At 32.3% G+C, this 24,141-nt stretch overlaps 1 long non-coding RNA gene across 4 annotated transcripts; it reads right to left on the reverse strand.

Annotated features, from left to right (window-relative positions):
* Nucleotides 1–6,939: 6,939 nt before the first annotated feature.
* Nucleotides 6,940–18,292, reverse strand: LOC143085331 (uncharacterized). Of its 4 annotated transcripts, none has more exons than XR_012981304.1 (3): nucleotides 18,196–18,292; nucleotides 8,162–8,249; nucleotides 6,940–7,537 (listed from the first exon to the last, which is right to left on the reverse strand). It is a non-coding gene; the product is annotated as an uncharacterized LOC143085331 (long non-coding RNA). The 4 variants fall into 4 exon arrangements; XR_012981302.1 differs by lacking the exon at nucleotides 18,196–18,292 and adding an exon at nucleotides 14,481–14,590; XR_012981301.1 differs by lacking the exon at nucleotides 18,196–18,292 and adding an exon at nucleotides 10,192–10,292.
* Nucleotides 18,293–24,141: the final 5,849 nt, after the last annotated feature.

Below are 24,141 nucleotides of genomic sequence, written 5' to 3' on the forward strand. Positions count from 1 at the left end.
TTATATATGATGCATATATGCATATGGAACACAATAATGACATCTCCCTTTTTAAAGTCTTTAAAGTTCGATGATCTCAATTACTACGTTTATTTCTTATTTACTAAACTAAACGACTTGAAGAGCATTTATCAGTTAAACTAATTTTATGTCTTATTTGACTAGACAAAAAATAAGAAAAATGTAACCCACTGCTATCAACTACTAAGTTGAACAAAAGTTACAGTTTTTGAATTTTACACAAAGTGCTCTGTGAGGTACGCAGGTTTCCTTGATATGCGTCCATATCAGGAGTCGATTCGATCGGAGCGACAGCTAGGTTGAGTGTTTCTTGTTGATCGCGAGTTGTAACTTTTGGCGGTTGGATTGAATTGAACTAGCTCTATATTTCTTTACATTAAATATTAAATGAAAATGAAACAGAACGGTTTGCATTTTTTGACAATACCAAACCATTATTAAAAAGAAAAAAACAATGTTTTTTTTTAAGATGAAACCACACAAATAACCTTATTTTGACGGTCTTCTTCCAACCTTTGACAAGTGAGTATATTTTACAAAAGTTGCCGTTTTGCAATTTCCCGTTAATTTCACGTGCTAATAGGGATCAGCAGGTCGAGTTTGACGGGCAACGTTTTGAGTCAGGCGTCGGTTTTAGTAGAAGAGACTGAAGATGTAGGCAATATGTTTAACCCAAAGTACTTAGTACATGAATCATTTTAATTAAAGTGATCATACATGTTTTTTGTTTGATACGATTTTATACCTCCCCTTTTCCCCCCTTTCTCGGCATTAAACAAGCATAAATTTTCGAGCGTACTGGGGATATGTGCTTCTGATTTAGAAACCAGAAAAATGAACACTTTTCACATACACACAATATAAATTATACTGATTATTTATTTAGTAACCAACTTGTTGGGGGCCATCCATGTGGGATGGGATGGATTGTCTACGAGTTGTTATCATCCCCCTTATACGACTCATGCTTTAGAAAAGAGACACATGAGTGGATCTCCTCCACTTCATCCCTGGTCGGCACACCCTTTTTAAAACTTGTTGTATCCGCTCCTAGCTATCATTAGTCTTTAACAGTCCAAACTTTACTATTTATTATATGATGATGACTTAGCCACTTAGAGTACTATATAAAACTATATGTTTTTAATGTATAATTCAAATAAAAGTTCTTTAAATGTGTGCTCTTTACGACATTGCCTTATGGGATCACAAATTTGAGCTTTAAACAAAGACATATTGAAATGTTGTTTGTTTTAATCAAAATAGATGCTTAATATTTTTTTCGCTATTAGAATTTCCTACATTTTTTAATGTCTTGATATCTTTTATGTTAATGTTATTTAAAAGAAAAAAAGATTTCTATTGTTATTTAATAACAATTGACTGTGTTTTCGGGATGTAAAAGCAGGGTTTAAAAAATTTCCAGAAACCTGCTCGTCACATCCTATGGTCACAACCCATGATTGCTATTCGTAATTAGAGTTCTAGGAGGGATGTAGAAGTGGGACGCACCAAATTTGTCCCTTCTAAGCAGACACAGTCTTAGCCGCCTATTTTGGATATCCGACTTGATCTTTTATATGTATATCTATGCCAAATAGATATATAGAAATATGTGGAATGAGTGCCAATGAGACAACTCTCCATCCAAGAATTTTTTTTTTAATTAGGTCTTTAAACCGTAGCCTTGGCTCACACCGAACAGCAAGCTATAAAGGGCCCCAACGGTCTAATATATATAAAAACGAGAAACACGAATAAAGTACATAACCAGACTTGTACATTTTGTCGTTAAATTTATAGCATCATGCTTCAAGAATGTTTTTAAAATGGTAATTGTGTATACACATCAAACAAGATGCATGTTTGGTCATGTTTGAACAATTCCCACACAAAAGTCAACTGTGTGTACAGAACGTATGTTATTTTAATTTTAGTTTCTTGTGTACAATTTGGAAATTAGTATGGCGTTCATTATCACTGGACTAGTATATATTTGTTTAGGGGCCAGCTGAAGGACGCCTCCGGGTGCGGGAATTTGTCGCTACATTGAAGACCTGTTGGTGACCCTCTGCTGTTGTTTTTTATTTGGGCGGGTTGTTGTCTCTTTGACACATTCCCCATTTCCATTCTCAATTTTACTTTATAACATTTACTTTTTTTTCAGATAATAAATGCTTAATTGATTTTTGATATTCGTAAATATTTTGATTAAGCAAGCAAAATGTTGTTTTACCGGATTAAACTCTCAGTTACTAGTATCGTGATTCAATACATACCCCCCCCCCCTTTCTACACGTTCGTTCGTATGGTAAGAAATCTCTTCATTTTCTAACGTAGCTACTTAAATTCCTAATCGATAAACACGATTCGGATTTCCACACAGTGTTTAATTGATTGATTTAAAGGTCATTCAATGACTATTTACACCTCAGATTTACACCTGGAAACAAACCAGGAAGTTTGTTTATAAATATCTTGTAAACAAAATGGAGGAACAGTGTTCGGAATGTTTTGGCAAATGGAGCTCTGTGAAGATATGCTTAAACTGTCACAACTCTGTGTGTATCTTATGCGAAGACAAACATACCAAAACGAGAAACCATCGGTTCACATTTCCGTCGTTTTTCAACCACCCAACGTGTGATTTACACTATATGTCATACGACAATGTTTGTTTATCCTGTGGTGTCCTAATATGTACATATTGCTTGAAAGAAAAACATAGAAAACATAAAATAAAATCGGTACAATATGTTGCAGACGAGCAATTGAAGCAGGTACAGAATGAGTTGCAAACCTTTAAGAAGTCCACAGCAGAGACAGAGAACCACCTTAAACAGCGTGAAACGCATATAAATGACTTTTATTGTAAGGCCAGGTCAATTGAGAAAGAACTAAAGGATTACGCCGAGAGAATAGACACATTGATATTTGAAAGAAGGCGACAACTGATGTTTTTAGAGAGGCCAGAATTAAACGAAAACATGCGAGTTATTCTCAAGGAAAACAGGTTTTTAAACCAGTCTTTAAAAATAAAAAAGGTTATAGTAAAGGCTTTAAGCCGTCTCATTGAATCAAGAAGCGACCCATGTAAGTTTATAGAATCGTATGCAGTGTACAGGGACATACTTGACAAAAGCGTGAAATTACCTCAATCCGTCAATGACGACTTCCTTCAAGAGCTTAAAATTAACTACTTTAAACATACAGAAGAAGAAATAAATGCAGTGCTTCCCGTCATTACATTTGGGTAAGCCAAATTTTACTTCTTATAGGGAACGGTATGACGTTAATTATCAAGCTTCGGTAAAAGCAACATACTAAATGCAGTAATGATAAAATTAAAAAAAAAAAAAATTAAAATGACATAAACTTAAAATCTGAATTTTTTTATCTATATTTTGCCAATTCCTATTTTGTTAATCGTGTTGCAACCAAAAGCACAAACATGTAGACATATAGAGGTATAAGAATATCCATATAGTCTTGTCGAACAACACAAAAACGCTTACATTTCATGTTAAATTGCTTGTTCATTCGCAGAGTTATTTGAACTTCTTAATAATTTGAAAATTAATTCAAGCATAACGTAAAGACACGCCATGATGGTTATAAAATCTCACAATCTTCCGTGACATTTATATGTTTTTCGATATTTGAAAAAAAAGCCAGATGCTCTAAGTAGTAAAAGACCATGGCTGCATTGTGTTTAATCGGGAAAATAGGTGTGACTATTAGATAGTTTAAACCAATAATTGTTATCATGACATATTTAGGGAATATTACTTTTTTTTCGTAAGGTGGGCTTGTATGAGGGGCGTAAAGGGAGCGGGTATCTGCACGGAAGAACGCGAAATTAAATTGCCATTTCACGATGAACGAACAATTAAAAATTTCCCACACGTTGATCTTTTTACCAATTTTACGAGAAACGCGGTGAATAACGAACCCTTTTCACGGCTGTACGTGAAAAAAGGAAAAACACATTGCACGAAAATAACCCGTTACCACCCTCTTATATGTTCTTCATCTGTACATGTACCAACTGTAAAACATTGTATGTAAACATAAGTAAATGTGGTATGATTGTTAAAGAATCAACTACCCGGCCACTAGCTGCAGAATCCAAATGACGTGCGCCCTTTTAAACAACGAACAAAATCCACGCGGTAAATATAGTCAGCGTACTATAAAAGGTCCCGAAATGACAAACTATAAAACAGTTCAGACTAGAAAACCGTTACCAACAGTTCAATGTCGACCCAAACAAAAATAGATGTTATGCATTTAAAACTAACATGGCCAAACAAGCAGTTTAGAACCATATAAAGTCTAGGACCTCGGTGATTGTTTTAATAACGAAATGTAGTAGCTTATAATTGTTAAACATGTCCACCTGCCTCGCCCAAAACAACGAGTCCTCGACAAATAGTGTCAACACGATGATGTCGTATTGAGACTACCATGCGTTCGTATTTGGTCACAAAATTGTCACAAGACCCCTTGATGATATAAAACCATTAGCCGACGGTGGGAAGTTCAATTAAATCATCCAATTACTTAGAAATGAATTCTTACTCTACAAGTTATTTTTATTAGTTTCTGTATCAAAGTTATTTTCAATCGAAATGTCCGAAACAAATGTTTACTTCATTCACTTTTTATTTAAAGTTGCAATTAATGCAATATATGCAAATACAGTGTAATTTGTTCATCATCACAATAGAAGTGTCTATGTATTGCTTATTCTGTCATTGATTTATGGGTAAAGTTACTCAATCATCTCATTGCACTAAACAAGCCATTTTTAAAAGATACCTAAATAAAAAAAAAAGATGTGGTATGATTGTCAATAAGACAACTCTCCACAAGAGACCAAAATAACACAGAAATTAACAACTATAGGTCATCGTACTAAAATGCATTACTACTTCCCCTCTTGTAGTAAACATTCAGAAGTACTGAATCATTTCTCGCTGCTCCCGTGGTGACATTGTAGACACTACGTATACCATCATTAAGAACGAATAACTGTTATTGAACCTTTGGGAGTTACACAGGACGCTTTTCCGTAGGGTTGCTCATGAATGTTTGAGGGAGATGTTCTCAGGCTAGCATTTTACATTTCCACGTTACCAGGACATCTATGAAACGCTTGAGCTACACAAAACACCATTGTCTCACCTCGATGTGATCGTACTATAGTGTGATGGCTACACGACGGCATTGCAAGAACTTCACGTAGTCGTGTGGCCTTCTTAGGACAATCAAGCAGCTACTTGATTACCTCTTGTTGTCTTTGTAAGGCAAAAATGCCCGATGGCACAAATTATCAAACGAAGTAAAGACGAAGATCACACGATTTTGCACTTTGTCCTGACGGTTTAATTCCTTACGAGAGGCAACATGAAACATACGAAATCAAGACGAAAATCAACCTTCACAAGGTCTTTCAGAAATATTGGCACAGATTTGCTACTGCCCATGAAGTTCCAGACGGAACCTGAAAATTCCATATAATGGCTTAAGATACCCTCACTAATGGCCCGACTCTTTTACGATCACAACCAAATTTGAATATTTCCTTCACCGCTTGTTAATCTGGTGTCAACTTTGGAAGAGTGTTATGACTGCATAAAGTTTTTCACGTTCTTACAAATATGGACAGCATTTTACACTGTGCGGGACAAATTTGCCATTCCGGTATCGGCAAATCTGACTTTGTCGGTTTACAAGATATCAAAAAAAAAATTTGCCCAGTGATAGATTATTGAAAAATTAAAAAAATGCCATATGTCCCAACTTGTCACTCTTGTCACTCTTGTCACTGCAGCTGATTAAAAGTACATTTCCCATGGGAAATTTGATAATTCCCATGGGAATATTAGAATTTCCCATGGGAACATTGGAAGTTCCCATGGGAAAAATTACTTTTCCCATGGGAAGTTTAGAGTTCCCATAGGAACTTTAAAGTTCCCATGGGAAAAGATGAATACAAAAAGTTCCCATGGGAATTAATTCTTCCCATGGGACCAAATTTTCTTCCCATGGGAACAATTTTTCTTCCCATGGGAACAATTTTTTTTTCACATAGGAACAATTTTTCTTCCCATGGGAACATACTATATTACAATACAAACATTATTTTCCATTTGAATTTTTTTCTTCAGAAAAATTACAATTTGTTGCAAATACTGGTTATATGAGAATAAAAGAGAATATACTTCTGCCTTAGCTGGATGGAAAGCTGTAGGGCATAACACATTTTGGAACCTTGTAAAACATCTCAGAAAAGCAGATTTGTCTCCGGGACAAGTTTGCAATTCCGCTGAGTGCAAAAGTTGTTCACCTTAATTTTTGGAGTTAAGTCAAAATGAAGTTGATAACTTGGTTGGTATTGGTTCCCTGATATTTGTCCTAAAATTGTTTGGCTCTAGCACCACTGTTAAAAAAGTTATGCCCCTTTTTTGAACCATTTCCTTAGAGGAATAGTTGTTTTCCTCAAGGGAAATCAAATTTCCCTAAAGGGAAAAGATTTTTCCTCAAAGGGAAATTGTTTTTTCCTCAAGGGAAATTGTTTTTTTCAAGGGAAAAAGATTTCCTTCAAGACAACAAATTTCCTCTAATGAAATCATTGTTCTTCAAATTTCCTCTAAAGAAATTTCTGAACATCAAATTTCCCTTATTTGTTCTTGTTAAACATTTCTTCGCTATACCATGTATACAAACAGTATGAATATAATTATTACAAGACTGTATAGTTGATGCAAATGATATTCAAAACTTTCATAAATGTTTGACTCAACATTTTAATGACATTGAAAATTGATAAAGTCTGACTGTTTAGATCTAGGTATTGTTCATACTTTTTATAAAATTTAATTATGATTTATAAAAAAAATTTGTAGCAAATGATTCTGTTTTCTTTGTAATTGTTTCAATGCAATACATTAATAAGCAACCAATTTGAATGTCATACCATTTGTGGTGTTCTAAAAAATTTGTTTATATATTTGCAGATTAAATAATAAAATATACACTTTTCGTGTTATTTTAAATTAAAATTTTCTTCTGTTTCAGCTTGTGTACAGTTTTCAATCCACTACGTAAGAATTCAGTGAATACATTATTCCATTCACTTTATAACATTTTCCTTCAATTCTAAGAGAAAACATTTTTGCAAATTGTTCTTCAATGATCTTCTTCCGTATATTTGATATGAGGGAGCGATATAAATGAGTGGATAAAACTGGTGTTCCTTTGTTCTGCATTCTCCTTTCTTTCGAATAATATATATAATATGTTGTTGCTTTTATGCAATAGTGTTTTTGTGTATCTATGATAGAAGTGGCATTATCATGTGATAATGATGAAATTTCCTGTTTCTTTTTTGCAGGATAGCACACATTCCAGTTCAAATTAATCCAATTATGCACTTTGTAAATAAATTTCAACTTTAAGTTTCCTCTTCAGTAATGACCTATTGATCATGAAAACCAAGATGTCTGATCACCTATAAATACACAAAATAAACAAATAAAATGTTATAAATGGAGAGAGAAACAGCAATAAATGTTTTTCATATGTATCTTTCTTTATTAAAATTCATTAAGTAAACTTGAACCTTGCGAAAAATAATAAGCTGTGATGTAAGACTAGAAAGTATAAAACGCAAAATAAAGTAGTCGCGAAAAATTAGTTGATTTACATTAGTCCAGTCTGTGTTTGCAGGAAATTTACATCATAGGTTGCCATATTCCTATTGTGCCTGTCCAAAGTTCAGAGCCTGTAGTTTTTGTAAGTTTAGTCTGACACTAAAATTTAGTGGTTGTTGTTGTTTCATACCGGTTATATTTATTTTTTGTAATTTATTTTGTAATAAACTAGGCAATTAGTTTTACAGTTTGGACATGTTGGATTGTTTCAATTTTTCATCTTTGGGTCTTTTATAGCTGCCTTCTTTGACTATAGGGTATGGATTTTCTCATTATTGAAGGTCGTCACAGGCCTACAATTGCTTTCTTAAAGCCATGATAGTTTTCATATTCAATATACCACATCTTTTAATTTTTATAGTAATCATGATTATCATCTTTAAAGTTCAACAACTTTAAAAAATAAATAAAAGTGGCCTTACCATTTAGGTTTAGTTTGCTTCTGCAAATTTTAAATTGCCTATCATTTCTGCTGTTTATAATTTCTCTGTATCTTCTATAGTTCTTGTCCTATACATAAAAGAGTAAAAGTTATTATTGAATGGCATCTTGCATCAATATTTTTTTTTGCTGTTTAATGTACATGATGTATATTAATGTGTGTTTAATAAGAAGAGTGCACACGCTGAAATGTCTCACCTTCTTTTACTAATCATTGATAATATGTTGATAGTCCTAAGTATAAAGCTTTATCACAACTGTCACATAAACTTAACATTAACCAAGATAAATAAATAAAGACTAATGAACCATGAGAATGCGGTCAATGTCAGATGAACCATGCCAGGCAGACATATACAGCTAACAAGGCTTCAATGCAACAATTATAGTTGACCTATTACTTATAGTTTAAGAAAAATAGACCAAATCACAAAAACACTGATCAATGAACCGTGAAAATGAGATCAAGGTCAAATAAAACCTGTGCCACTGACATATAGATCAAAAAATATTTCTATACACCAAATACAGTTGACCTATGGCTCATAGTATTTAATAGATAAAGACCAAAACTCAAAAACTTAATTTTGACCACTGAACCATGAAAATGAGGTCAAGGTCAGATGACATCAACCCACTAGACATGTACACCTTACAATCATTTCATACAACAAATATAGTAGACCTATTGCATAAAGTATGAGAAAAACAGACCAAAACACAAAAACTTAACTATAACCACTGAACCATGAAAATTGTCATAAATAGCATAGACACCTCTTAGTTTTGAGAACAACATGCGTTAATTGTGCAAGTATAATCATTGATAAATCATGCACAAGATTGACTTTTTTTAAAAAGCCTATATATTGAAATTTTCTGAAAATATTGCATGCATTTATTAATATGACCAATTTCAAGAAATGCGCAAAGATGTGAGATGATTTATATAATTGTAATTTCAGGAATTTACAGTAAAGGCTTTCATCCCCACTGCATTTTGCACTTTTCCCACGTCAGGAGCCAGAAGTTATGGCCTTTTTGACCTTTGTATGATTTTTATTTTAGTTTCTTTTTTAATATCAAAGAGTTTAATATGACGTCCATTATCACTCAACTAGTATACATTTTTGTTTAATGGCAAGCTAAAGCATGCCTCACAGGCAGGGATCCAGGAGGGTCTGAGGGTTGGACATGTTGGAACCCCCCTTTCTACATTAGTTTTTATTGGACGATCAATGCATTTGAATTTTTAAATTAACACCATTCGAACGTAAATATATTTCAAAATTAAGATGCTGCAATGTACAATCCCAGTAGAGCTGGGAAGATGGTATAAGTCATTCCAAAAGAAGAAAGGACATGCAATCTGTGTTTAACTGCAATTGGCAATGAATTCCATTATTTATTTGAATGCAATTCTTTATTAGTTAAAAAATATCATATAATATAAAGTAATTTTCCATATATGTTATTTCTAAGTTGTTTTTTTTTTTTTTAATTGTATGTGATTGTATTTTGTAATTTACCTCTTGTTTCACATGTCAATGTGACGCAGTGTTTTTCAAATAAAGCATATATTGTATTGTATTGTATTGAATGGGGACATGTAGTTGGACCCCCCCCCCATTTGTCTTTGGTTAGGAACCCCTCCTCGGGTTGTGGGATTTTCTCGTTGCATTGAAGACCCATTGGTGCCCTTTGGCTGCTATCTGCTCTTTGGTCTTTTGATACATTCCCCATTTACATTTCGATTTTATATTCAGTTCTATTATAAATGTTAGACTTCTTGTTGATTTGGTTTCACATTTCGGCTTCGTCAGAGGAAAGCGTTCCAGAAATAAAATAGCCTTGCAAGACGTCATAATTATTTGGACTAGATTTTCACCACCATCAACATTGTAAAGCTTGTCTCACTGTGGAAGATATGAGTTTGGCGCGTTTACAAAAATATAATTGTCTGTGCTGACAGGGGAGTGTGTGTGCATACCATTATTTAAATTTTCTTAACCTTCTTTTTCAATATTTTGTGCATTTCTTGGTAATATACTGTCAGACCTCGAGTGCTGCTTTACAAAAACGATCAACTTACAAGTAATGTAGGGGAAGGAAACTAGCTAAAAAGACCAAAAATAAGCCACAACTAATGGGGTCTCATTGTGGGTTCTGTTCACGGATCTCGCTTTATAGTTACTATTTATTTTTTTTAGATTCCGGCATCCCGCTTACACTATGTAAGTAAACAATTCTAATATTTTTGTAATTTCCTATGTCCCGCTAAACTTCATTTCCAGTTTTCACGGCACAATAATTTGACTATTAGTGACACCATGGAAGTAATATTTGGTGACACTAAGTACTGTGGTATTTTCAGTGGGTATTTTACCAATAAGGCCATATATTTCGGTGTGTAGAAATACCGCAAAGGAATTCTTAATGGCGCTGATTAAGAAGAAAGTTTTTGCATTAAGGACACCAGAGACATATATACACATGTGTATATATGTCTCTGAGGACACTAAAACGATGTTTTAAGATCACAGAGAATATGGATATATAGGAGGATATGATTAAATACCTCATATCTGTAAAGTTAGGTATCAATAGATATTGTAATTTTAAAGTTAAATGACTTTTTAATCAACGCGTGCCACTCGGCACGTGACCAACGGCTTATTGCAAATTCACTAATCATCATGTTCAATCAACCTAATCCAATACACAATTGTCTTTTTATCGTTACTTATTGATTAATTAATGGTTGTTGTTGAATAAACCTAACGGTTTAGCGTGGTAAAATTTCAAGTTTATGAAAGAAAAAAAAAAATGAATTTTGTGTTTTAAAACTTTGCCTTTGTTATATTTTGTTTTTAAGGAAATTGCTATGCAAGCTTTTTTTTAAATTAAAGAACCCTATTTTGAGATACAAATTGAGACAAAAATGCTTTTGAGATTTCGTTTCCTTGTTAACAACACAAGAGTTTACATATATTATCATTATACCTTGAATGAGTGACATATGCATGAGAGTATGTGGTGGGGTTTTTCAAAATCCGATTACAGAATTAATATAGAAAAACTCCAAGAGGTAAAATTATATTACGTTTTAAAAAGAGACTATAAATCATAACTGTCTCCTATGAACAATAACTTTAAAACTGATGTCAATGCTTTTTTTTAACAATTCATCTTTATTTCAACAATTGAAGATGAATACCATTTATTTTTTAATGTAATAAGCATCGTGATGTAAGAAATACAATTCACAATGTGTAGGCGCGAATCTAGAGCTTGAAGCGAAGGTTTGGGGGAGGTGGTACGTGATAAATGTTTAGAATACTAGAGAAGTTTTCTTGTTATTTAAAACCATATGTTTTTCAATAAATGGCAAACTTTTTGTTCATCCGGCATATGGTTACTCTAAATAAACTTTTGATTAGTTTAATTATTTGATTACAGATCGTATCTACCCGTTTTGCAATTGCTGTATCACCCTAAATGAGGCTAATAAAGATATGTATAATAAAATATAGAGGTAGCAGTCTTGGATTGTCTTAATTAAATCCTTTGATCCTCTAATTATCAAGTTACCCTCTGGCCAATGTAATTATGACTTGTGTATATTTAAAGAAGTTACTATATATATCTTTATTCTCATAAAGCAAATGCATTACATCGGTACAGAGATAACAAATACAACAATAAATATTTACAATATGTACAAAACAAGCTAGAGATGTTACAAAAGTTACAAGCCAGGAGTACAAGCACGGGCCGACAAACACAAGTATTTATATTTTCTATAAAAAAAACAAAGCTTCTTCAGAACTGGTTTTCTTGTACTTGACATAACTTCAGAGAATTTTTCTTGTACTTGACATAACTTCAGAGAATTTAACTGTATTTTGCCGCTTTGTAAAATATGCAGTTAAAAACTCTTTTCGTTTTTGATTGAAAAATTTGCATTCAAATATAAAATGATATTCATCACCTATTTGTCGATTGTTACATAGACTGCAAAAGCGGTTTTCTCTGATTACGTTTTGCCATCTTCCTGTTTCAATCGGCAACTTAGTATTAGTCGTTTGAAACCGACAAAAAACAATAGCGTCTTTGAAGTCCAAAATATTAAAATATTCTTCAATTTCAAGTTTTACTTAAATTTTTTGTAGTTTATACCTTTTGACGAATTTTGAATGAGGGAATTCTAGTTCTGAATATATTGATCTAGCAATCTCTGCTTTATGACAGTTTTTAACCATTCTTTATTAACAAAATTTTGTGACTCCCATATGTTTGAGAAACCACAATCTTGAAATATTTTTTGTATAAACAAGATCCATTTTATCTGGTTATTATGTAGCGACAACGTGTCACCCTATTCAATATATAGTAACGATAACATTAAAAAATATTTTAAGATTTTCAAGCGGTGTGGTTGGGTGTCACGTTGACAGGGGGGGGGGGGGGCTGGGTTCACCTTAATTATGATTAAAACATGTTTTTTGTACTGCCTCTAATCAACAGAAACTAAAATATCATTAAAAATGAAAAATCAGAATATATTTTAATATAAAATTTGTAGAACAGAAATTAAGTATCCCATAAAACATAATGAATCATTATGTATACATGCAGAGACCAAAGCAGCAAAGATATAGTCAATAGAATCTATTTGCATTTGCCTATGTTCTATCCTTATAAAACCTTGCTGTGAGGCATGGTCCCTGACATCAGAAAAATGAATGAAGTATTGGCAACTGGACGTTAAGCAACCAAATATAAATCCTCACTTTTCCGTGAAGTGTTCACAATTATTTGTCTTTTTAAAATTAAAAGGATTAAAAATTCCCAAACTGAAAAGAGTTGAAATACTTTATTGCTTTAGAAGTAAAAATTATAACAGACAGAATAAATACGGCAGAAACAAACAAAGGGAAAAAAAAAATAGAGAACAATTTAAAATACCATATATACATGTTTAAACAGTATACTAGCAGATAATGAACGGGTCAAGGTTGAGCGAACGTGAATTTCTACCTATTACACTAAAAAGGTGACAATCAATTTTTTTAGGCACGTGTCGAATACACATTCGATAACTTTCTAATTAAAAAAAGGTATAATTGTAAAATTTAAAATTATGAATTTTTAAAAAGTCTATTTTTATATGCCATGTCCTTTGTAACAGTTGTATCATTCCATCAGGTCCTTAGTGCACATTTTTGTTCTTAGTGCACTAAGGAGATCCTTTGCGGTATTACTACGGACCCCATATATTTGAAGCTGTTCAAAATACTGTACATTATAGGTACGTGTATCAGATTGAACAATAATTGTCATATATATAAAAAGAATAGGTAATCTGGTATGAAATATGTCCACTGGAACGACCGTGCAAGAGCTATATATATATTATAGCCAGTCAAGGTCGTTAAAAACTTCCATTTGTTGTTGTCCACTGAAAATAAGCTCTTGAATACACGAATCCCCGTTTTATTAATGCCAAATTTATTTGTTAGTATTTCTTATTCTTTTTCTTATGATTTTATCATATTTTTTTTGTGAAATTTTCTGTGTGGTTGAACATGAAATTGCCTCCGATGCTACAAAGAAAATTTGTTTAATGTCAAATGTTGCAATATATGCTAAGTATTACACGTGGACAGGATGTTCCCCAAAAAATAAGTTATACACACCCCAAGGGTACACGCTAGTGTCATATGGAAAATTACTGGGTCACCTGTAAGATGGTAATCAGCCATGCAACTAATCAGGTTACTTAACTGACCATGTCACTTCAATTTAAAGTTTATCGGTAGATCAAAATGATAAATTCGTTTTAATTAAACATTTCAGATCTAAAGAATTTATCAATATAATGAAGTGAAATAATTAAACCATATCGTATTATTTTCAAAAGATTATTTATTTTCATATTTTTTTTTATCTATGCCGGGAAAGAATTGAAAACTGTATTTATAATTTTTAAATTTATTTTATAAAAAATCCGTGTAGGTCTCATGAAATGGAACCCACGCATTCCTACTTAAGATTTATAAAGGAGTAGGTTCAGTAAGACCCCCTTTCGGCCCCAAAATATAGCAGTTTTACTAAATTGTATAGTACTAGAACCGAACACCTGTTTTGGGATATATATACATATAGTTAATTTACCGTAAATAACTGCGAGAAAATGAATAATACACAAGTTGATAATTGTCTCTTCTCTGCTCATTAATTTGCATGCAATATTTTCTCTGATTTACTTGTGAGATCACCGACACTAATAATAATTACCTAAAAAAAATAGGTGCTCCGTACTGGGAAGATCATATCGGATCCTATCAATTTATTGGTTCCATTCCCCCAATTAAATGAGTCTACACGTCTCCTTAGAAAAAATGCCTTGCAATGCGTCTGAACTACTAAGTACTTCCATATAATTTCGAAAACAGATAATAATCTATTTCACTGGATGAGATTGGGCTGACGGATTTTTAAATGGAAATGTATTAATTTTTATTTATAGCACAAGTTTTACAAGGCAAGATTATTCACCCTGTTCGCCCTACAAATCAAATGGTTGCCTCCTTACACCTACACGAGCTAAAACATATACATATGAACATTTGATATCATTTATTTTGTGTGACAACTCTTCACCATTGACCTGACTGAAAGGTTGACATGGGCAGATCCAGAAATATTTTTTGTTGTTTTTTTTTGGGGGGGGGGCAGAGGGGGATGCTTGCTCCAGTCATGCTTCAGTGATTCCCTATATAATCAACAAAATATTTCACACCAAAAAGGGGGGGGCGGGGCTTTCTCATTAATAAGAAATCTCTGTTTTCAGGCACAGGCTCATATAAATTTGCCTTTTGAAGAACTGAAATAAATATGAAACGGCTAATGAGTTTTCAGATGCTTTACATTAAAATACATCATGTACATACATGTGACATACACAATTATATATAAATGTAGAATCAAATCTTGATAAATGTATGTAGTTGAAATTGTTATTAAACATTAAAAAAATGAACTCCCAAAGTTTAAACACAATTAAGAATGACCATGTACATGATGTACATGTAGTCTGTAATGTATGCCATTGCCATGAAGCTAGATCATTGTAGGTAAACTGTCATCTATTCCCTTAAATCTTTGTCCCCAGTCACCCCAAGTTTGATTTAAATTAGGGAGCTTCCATTTGATTTTTATGGGGGGGGGGGGGGGGGGGCTAGGATGAAATTTGAAAAAAATAGGCAGAACAGGAGTTTTAAGAAGAAAAAAAAGGCAGGATGAGACACTAGCAAAAAAAAAAGTCAGGACGACAATTTTGGTAAAAAAAGTCAGGATAAACTAAAAAAAAGAAAGGCAGGAACGAACAGAGTGAAAAATAAAAAGGCAGGACAGAGATTACAGCTAAAAAAAAATACAGGATAAACATTTTCATCCTAGCCCCCCCCATAAAAATCAAATGGTAGCTCCCTTAGTCAAGTATATATCTACTCTATTAGGTCTCTAGTTTGGATAGTGTATAACTTGCAAATTAAAATCATACTCCTTCCAAATTTCTTTCTTTAACATATTATGGATGAAATAGCAAGTAAAGAATGAAATTAAATTGGATGAAATGTGTCAATTTTTTTGGTAAAGTAGTATGTCTGAAGTTGTCAAACTTAATGATAGACCCTTCAGGGGCGGATCCAGTCATTTTAAAAAGGGGTTTCCTAACCCAGGACAAAAAGGGGGGGGGGTAATTACATGTCCCCATTCAAATGCATTGATAGTCCAAAAAAGGGGGTCTTTGACACATTCCCCATTCCCATTCTCAATTTTATCATGTAGTCGTCGTAGTCCGAAGACACTTAGTTTTCGCATAATTACTTTTAGTATAAGTTAACAGAAATCTATGAAACTCAAACACAGGGTTTGTGACCAGAGTTTTTGTCCAAAGTTTAGAAATTACATGAATTAGGGGCCAAAAGGGGCCAATATTAAACTTTGTTTGATTTTATAGAAAATTGAATTATTGGGGTTCTTTGATATATATATATTCCAAATCTAACTGTGTATTTAGATTCCTAGTTTTTTGGTCCTGTTTAAATTGGTCTATCTTAAGGTTCAAAGGGTCCAAAATTAAACTTATTTTGATTTTAATAATATTTAAATTCTTGATGTTCTTTAATCATGTAAATATGCTGAATCTGAATATTTACTTAGATTTTTAGTATGGGCCCAAATTTCAAGTTGGTCCAAATTGGGGTCCAATATTTTACTTTGTTTGATTTCAAAAAAATTGAATATATATATATGGGGTTCTTTGATATGCTGAATCTAACCATTCATTTAGATTTTTGATATTTTGGCCCGTTAACAAATTGGTCCACATTGAGATCTAAAGGGTCCAAAATTGAACTTTATTTGATTTCATCAAATAATGAATTATTTGGGTTCTTTGATCATGTTGATATGCTGCATCTAACCATGTATTAAGATTTTGAATATTGGACCATTTTAGAGGTTAATTGTCAATTTAAAATTTTTAAGTACTTGGACCACATTCATTCAATGTCAGAAACCTATGCTGCATCAACTATTGAATCACAATCCAAATTTACAATTCAGAGTTGTATCCATAAAATTGAGAATGGAAATGGGGAATTTGTCAAAGAGACAACAACCCGACCAAATAAAAAAACAACAGCAGAAGGTCACCAACAGGTCTTCAATGTAGCGAGAAATTCCCGCACCCGGAAGCGTCCTTCAGCTGGCCCCTAAACAAATATATACTAGTTCAGTGATAATGAACGCCATACTAATTTCCAAAGTGTACACAAGAAACTAAAATTAAAATAAAACAAGACTTACAAAGGCCAGAGGCTCCTGACTTGGGACAGGCGCAAAATGCGGCGGGGTTAAACATGTTTGTGAGATCTCAACCTCCCCCTATACCTCTAACCAATGTAGAAAAGTTTGAATTGAATGTTGTGTCCATACTTGCTCCAACTGTTCAGGGTTTAAAGTGTACGTTTGTATCAAGCTGAGCCATGCATAGCATTCTTATTGGTTATTTATATATTAATTTGAAATTTTGATGAGTTAGACACATACAGGTAAACAATATTTCAGAGTTTAACGTAGTCAAGCAAAACAAATCATAGAAGAATAGTTGAATCATGTTTTTGTTGTCCAATGAGAAATTAGTACGAACACCAAGAAAAAGTATGGGAATGTTTGTTTTTTTAAACTATTGACCAGGGTGAAAGTCTTTGAAAGTCATGACTGACCAAAAGTTTGTGAAATGAAATAGCACAAATATTTCATTCTTATTAAATATTATTGTATATAAAGAAAATACTGATGTTTAATAATAGTTTTAACCCTTTTTATGTTTTATAGGACAAGAAATATAGAAAAATAATGAAAAATATAAACAGTTTCAATAGAAATGAGCGACAAAACAAGATAAACAGAATACAACAAGGCTAAATGGTAAGACCACTTCTATATACTGTAAATTCAGAAATTATTGCTTGCATTTATTATTTTTCAGGGAATGGACAACTTATTGTGATTACAAAAAAAATCTGCATCAATTATATATACATGATATATATATATGTTTCTGTTATCAAAATATGATTTCTTATTTTTGCGATACTTACCCAGTCACATTAATCGCATTACTAAAAACCTCTGGATAATTTCTGAATTACAGTAATAAACATGATAAAAGTAATTGCCTTTGAATGATGACTCTTATAAAAATAAGAAGATGTGGTATGGTAAATGAGTGACTTATCCACCAGAGTTCAAAGAAGTGGATTCAAGAAATTAAAGGCCAATGATGGGCTGGCCTTCAATAATGAGACAACACTTCCTTTATAGGTCAGCCAATAAAGATCCCAACATGAAAAGATTTAAACAATCCAATTTAGTTCAACATGTTCAAAAACAATAACAATTAATAAAAAAATATCATGTCTGTGAGCACTCAACCTCTTACCTGACCATAATATAGGACAGTGGTTCAAATAACACAGCATATGAACATTCTATAACAACTTTTGCAAGTGGCTAAACTTTAAATATCACTGCAAGGCACTAAACAACGAATATTTAATCTTGGACACAAAGCACTGAAATTAGAGAACTCATATAAAGCATGACAAGTAAGAATATCAAATGAAAGTTTCTCAAATGTTAAAGTCATATGAAACGTGTGAGTGATGAAAAATAAAGTTTGTCCAACTTTTGAACCAATGCATGTATACATCATAAACTTAGTCCTCTGTGCACGATTTTATCATTATTTTCACAAGTATATCATATAAATCGTCAATTTTTTTTTTCTCTCTGTTTGTTATGATTTAACAAATAATGCTGCTCATTAAATGCCGTGTTTTGAAGCTGAGTTTTACCGATTGCCACCTTATAGTAAACAAATCACAAAAAGCATGGGTATTGACCACGTGTTTAACATGTATAATCAGCTATTTGTTTATTTCAATGACAGATCCTTGCATATTGTGGGCACCGGATTTTTACGAGGAGGGTTACGCTCGGGTCACTATGTATATGGAAAATATGTATCGGCGAATTGCTTCCTGGAAGCAAGCAATTAAAAATAAGTAAACTTCTTCTAAATGTGGACAAATTAAAGAATTTTCCTCAGAAAAAAGTATATGTACTTAAGTAGCATAATGAAAACTATCCATTTAGTTATAAAAAACATAATTATTATACATATTTTTTTTAAATTGAGGTTTCTTATGACTTTAATTAAAACATGATAAAATAAGCCTATTTATATTGCTGTTTTTTTCTCCATTTATAATGTTTATAACTTCTTTTTTTTATTTTGTGTATTTATAGGTCAGATATCTTGGTTTTTATGATCATCGTCAGGTCCTGCAAGTCTATACTGAAGAGGAAACTTATTTGTTAATACTTTTCTACATAATGTGCTAATTGGATTAATTAATGTGAAATGAACTCAATTGTGTGTTTTTCTGGAAAAAGAAATAGAAAATTTTTTACAAAACTGCTGCAAATTATTATGGCATATTGTTATTCTAAATTATTTCCCAAAATTGATCGCCCTGAAGATCATAAAAAACATTTTATTAAAATTAAGTATGTCAATAAAGGCTTTGATTTTGTAAATATTGCCGGTATATTTAACGACCATTCTGTTAAAGAACAAATTCCTGGATATTTTGACAATACTGAGCTACCTCTTATTTGTTATATTTACAAGAAATCTACCCGGAAATTTGTGTTTAATTATAGTCAATTGTGTAAAGATGTTAATATCAGTGAAAATACAGCTACTTCATGTAATTGCAGTAATTCCGAATATATTTATGGACCCATTTCCCATGTTATAACAGGAGATCTTAACATCGTTCAAGACCGAGAGTTAAAATCATTTCTCAGTAAAGGACCTAAATATCGTCTCCCGTCAATTATTAATTGGAATGAGTGTCGTAATATCATCCACGACTCACTCCATACTTACTGTATGAAATGGATAAAAAGGGAAAAAGCTGACAAAAAATCTTTGGACTCTTTTTTTAATTCAGTAATGAAGATAGTTGATATACGTATTCAACATTTTAAAGAACATTTTACTATAAACAATAACAACAATAAACCTATTTCTCGTATCAAACATAAACTAAAAGAACTAGCCAAGGAATTTGTTTTTGTCCCGGCAGATAAAGCTGCTAATAATATTATTATTGTTTGACGTAAATTTTACATTGAGGTTCTGAAAAAGGAAATCACCAATTCACCAACATTCCAACTTACTCCATTTTCAGAAAACGAAATCTGTAACAAACATAAACTTTTAGGCACCGCTTTACAAGCAGAGCCAAATACAATGAAAGTCCCAACTATGTATTGGCTTCCGAAGCTACACAAAACCCCTTACAAATATAGATTTATTTCGTCTTCAAGCCATTGTTCAACTACTAAATTGTCTATTCTTCTTACCAGCACACTTGGTACAATTAAAAACCTGATAATAAATTGTTCAAATAAGGCCTTCGAAAATGGTGGAATAAATTACTTTTGGAGTGTCAAGAACTCGTTGGAAGTACTTGATAAATTGCATGCTTATATTGGTGATTTTGAATCTGTTCAAAGTTTTGATTTTTCTACCCTGTATACCACATTGCCTCACATTCTCATTAAGAAAAAATTCACACACCTAATTAAATGGGCATTCAAAAAATCAGAATGTGAATATATATGTTCAAACTCTTTTAGGTCATTTTTTAGTAGCAATAAACAAAAAAACTATGTTAATTGGACATGCTTTGATACTATATATGCCCTTGAATTTTTGCTAGATAACATTTTTGTTCGCTTTGGGGATTCCGTATATCGTCAGATTATCGGAATTCCAATGGGGACTAACTGTGCACCACTTATTGCGGACCTGTTTTTGTATTGTTATGAGTTACAATTTATGACAAAAATAAGCAAAGACCCATCGAAACAACATCTGATAAACAAATTTAATAATACTTTTAGATATTTGGATGATATTTTGGCTCTCAATAATGACGACTTTAGTATGTATATTAATGAAATTTATCCTGTTGAACTTACTTTAAATAAAGCTAATACTAACAACGACCACTGCCCTTTTCTCGATCTTGATATCTATATCACTAATGGAAAGCTAAACACTAAAATTTATGATAAAAGGGATGATTTTTCATTCCCTATCGTTAATTATCCGTTTTTAGATGGTGACGTTCCCTTGTCACCATCTTACGGTGTTTATATATCTCAACTTGTACGATTCGCTCGCTCGTGTATGTAACAATGTTTTAGATTTTAACGAGAGAAATTTATGTATAACTGAAAAATTATTACACCAGGGTTTTCGATATCACAAACTAGTCAAAACATTTACTAAATTTTATCATCGGTATAAAGACATCATTCGTAAATATAGCTCAACATGCAGACTTCTAATACGTTCAGGTATTTCACATCCAATTTTTTATGGTAATATTCTTTATAAAGCACAAAGGTGTCAGTATTCACCTCAGAAACTTACAAAACCTTTGAATAGACTTATTAAGAAGGGATATAATTACGATACTGTTGTCAAGTCATTAAAGATTGCATATTTTGGCGTTAATATTGAGTCACTGATAAGGTCTTTGCATCGGAACTAAACACATTTATTCTAAAAACAGTTGTTGGCATGACACGGGTTATGTTCTTCTCATATATGTTATGATGGTATGATACTAAACCCCTAACGGGAAGGATTGTCCCTGATGTTCATATGATGAAATCATAATCTTTCAGTCAGTTAAGTTGAAGTCTGGAGCTGGCATGTCAGTTAACTGCTAGTAGTCTGTTGTTATTTATGTATTATTGTCATTTTGTTTATTTTCTTTGGTTACATCTTCTGACATCAGACTCGGATTTCTCTTGAACTGAATTTTAATGTGCGTATTGTTATGCGTTTACTTTACTACATTGGTTAGAGGTATAGGGGGAGGGTTGAGATCTCACAAACATGTTTAACCCCGCCGCATTTTTGCGCCTGTCCCAAGTCAGGAGCCTCTGGCCTTTGTTAGTCTTGTATTATTTTAATTTTAGTTTCTTGTGTACAATTTGGAAATTAGTATGACGTTCATTATCACTGGACTAGTATATATTTGTTTAGGGGCCAGCTGAAGGACGCCTCCTGGTGCGGGAATTTCTCGCTACATTGAAGACCTGTTGGTGACCCTCTGCTGTTGTTTTTTATTTGGGCGGGTTGTTGTCTCTTTGACACATTCCCCATTTCCATTCTCAATTTTATAAACAAAATGGAGTACTATCAAAGATGCACAAGGACACAATGGTGTAAAATGTAACAACCTACATATTCACTGATGGATTATGGAGAAATTAAGAAAAAAAATAGTATCTTTGTCATGTGTGTTGTCGAAATAAACACATGCGTTATCCATTCATGTACATAATATTATGTACATGACTCTCCATCATAACAAATATACAGAGAAGATCATGAAGATGTTTGAAGAACAAGTTGCCAAAATTTATTCAACCAATTGAAGGAAGATGTCTTGTGAATGAAATTATTTATGCACTGAACTGTTATGTAGGGGGTAGAATAATTATACACAGCAGCTGAAACAGAAGACAAGTTAATTTGACATGAAAAGTGTTTATTTTATATAATCTTTTGTATCAACATGATCAATAATTCAGTCTAGGAGAAAATATATTTATACTGTTTGTCAATGTTTGTACTGTTATGAAATTTTTATAGAGGAAAAACATTTCCTTAAGGGAAATTTGATGTTCAGAAATTTCCTTAGAGGAAATTTGAAGAACAATGATTTCCTGAGAGGAAATTTCCTCAAAGGAAAATTTGAAGCGGCAAATTTCCTCAAAAGAAAAAGAATTTCCTCAAAGGAAATAATTATGCAGCAAATTCCCTAAGGGAAATCTTTTTCCCTTGAGGAAAACTCTTTTTCCTCTGAGGAAATTGTTGAAAAAAGGGGCATTACTTTTTCAACAGTGGTGCTAGAGCCAAACATATTTAGGACAAATATCAGAGAACCAATACCAATCAAGTTATCAACTTCATTTTGACTTAACTCCAAAAATTAAGGTGACAACTTTTGCACTCGGCGGAATTGCAAACTTGTCCCGGATACTGTTAATATTCTTATACAAGACCTGTTTATTTTCTCTTGCTTATGACCTTAGATATATTATTAAAGCTGTATGTTTATGCTTATGACCTTAGATATATTATTGCTGTATGTTAATGCTTATGAAATTAGATATGTTATTGCTGCATGTTTATACTTTTGACCTTAGATACATTATTGCTGTATGTTGATTGTCACTTGCTTATGACCTTAGATATATTATTGCTGCATGTTTTTTTTAAATGCTTATGACCTTAGATACATTATTGCTGTATGTTGATTGTCACTTGCTTATGACCTTAGATATATTATTGCTGCATGTTTATGCTTATGACCTTAGATATACTATTGCTGTATGTTGATTGTCTTTTGCTTATGACCTTAGACATGTTAGATATACTATTGCTGTATGTTGATTGTCTTTTGCTTATGACCTTAGATATACAATGTATAATATTGCTGCATGTTTATGCTTATGACCTTAGATATATTATTGCTGTATGTTTATTGTCACTTGCTTATGACCTTAGATATTCATGTTATTTGTGCAGGTTTATTGACACTTGCTTAAGTTATTTTATTGCTGTTTGTTTAATTTTCTGTTTTTGTTTCACACATTTTACTTGATGGTGTTATCTCAGTGAAAGATGAAATATTAAAACACAAGTGCCTTATTTGTTATACCAATTGTAATGTTTTGTCTTTTTGAAAATGATATTCTCAAATGTACATAACTTAAATTAAGAAGTGTTGAAATTAAGTAAGGATATGGTATTTGATTGCCAATGAGACAACTAAAAACCAGAGATAAAGGTATTTTCAGCCAGTGACTGAACAGCCGTCAACAATGAGCAAGACCTATCAACATTTAAATGTCTGCATGAAAAAAACACAAAAACATTCAAATGGATAAACATAAGACACTGTGCAATGGTGTGAAAGCTATATATGCAAAACTATATACTGAAAATTCAGAAATTATTGCCAGCAAATGTAAGTGCGATTTTTCTCAATTTCATAATTTTTTTGTGTGCAAAATTTAGAATAATCCTGTTTAGTTCATAAAAATTTTCAATATGCAAGTGTATATTATTGTGATTATAACCCTGTCACTATTTTCACAATAATAAAAACAGCAATAATTTCTGAATTTATAGTAGTTAAATTTTTGACACATAGTGATTTACTTTCAATTAAGCATGCCTAGACAAAAATCGTAGAACACACAATTATATATTTCTACAATTAAGATT

The sequence above is a fragment of the Mytilus galloprovincialis genome, chromosome 8, assembly GCF_965363235.1.
Source record: "Mytilus galloprovincialis chromosome 8, xbMytGall1.hap1.1, whole genome shotgun sequence".
Lineage (NCBI taxonomy): Eukaryota > Metazoa > Mollusca > Bivalvia > Mytilida > Mytilidae > Mytilus > Mytilus galloprovincialis.